This window comes from Pygoscelis adeliae, unplaced genomic scaffold (genome assembly GCF_000699105.1).
Source record: "Pygoscelis adeliae isolate BGI_AS28 unplaced genomic scaffold, ASM69910v1 Scaffold13, whole genome shotgun sequence".
NCBI classification, from domain to species: domain Eukaryota; kingdom Metazoa; phylum Chordata; class Aves; order Sphenisciformes; family Spheniscidae; genus Pygoscelis; species Pygoscelis adeliae.
The window spans coordinates 5,003,075-5,003,873 of record NW_008824499.1 but is presented as its reverse complement, the minus strand read 5'-3'; the positions used below and the strand labels follow the sequence as shown (position 1 = coordinate 5,003,873).

The 799-nt window shown below is 56.1% G+C and overlaps 1 protein-coding gene across 1 annotated transcript in view; it reads left to right on the top strand.

Moving 5' to 3' along the window:
- ARRDC4 (arrestin domain containing 4) overlaps positions 1 to 799 on the top strand; it is a 10,737-nt gene that overhangs the window by 1,979 nt on the left and 7,959 nt on the right. The window lies entirely within an intron of this gene.

The following is a 799-nucleotide window of genomic DNA, read 5'->3' as shown; positions in this document are numbered from 1 at the left end:
GGCCAAGTGCCCCCTGCTCCCCGGGGGTGGCGGAGGGGCCCCGGGGCGCCCCGCCGCAGGAAGGCGCCCGCGCCTGCTTTTGCCAGAGAGGGGGAAGGCTGAGGGTCGAAGCCCTCTCCGAGGAGAAACGGGCATCGGACCTGGATGCTGAGAAGCGGCGTGAGGCCTGGGTAGGTCCCCGGCCAACGGGGACATCACTCCCGCACTGGAAACCTCTGGCTGGAGTGGCCGCAGCTTTCACGTGTACGCCCAGAGGAGGCTTGCTACAGCTTCCTCGGGTGGTCACTCGGTTCTCTGTGTAAACGGCTGAAGAAGGTGGAGCAGGGCCAGGAGAAAGTCTGCGGCCCTTGGCTTCCTGCGGCCTGTGTCGGTTCCCTGCGGAGGTCAGCCCTCCCGCGAATCACGTCGGGCACCTGCGCGTTCGCTGCGCTCCGCTCTGTAAGCGGCATCTGCGAAGCTGCCCGTGGAAGACGCTCGAAGCAGTCGGCCTCCTTTGGCAGTGGCTTAAGAAAGCAGAGGGAGCTCTTCCTTGCGTAGGTCTCTAGCTGGCAGTTTTGTCACTCGGACACTGCAGCCCTATGGCAGTATTGAAAAATTGAAGGGAAATAGCATTTTGTTCTGTAAGGGTGAAACGCATCTCGAGTTTGTCTGTAGGAAAAGTAAATTTAGGCCTTCAAAAACTGTAGGCCCTCTATGAATGTATTAAGATTACATATATTTAATGGTATTTCATAACAGTGACCTTAAACTGCAGCTTTTTAGGATAAAAGTTAGTTTAATTGTTAATTGAAAAAGTAGA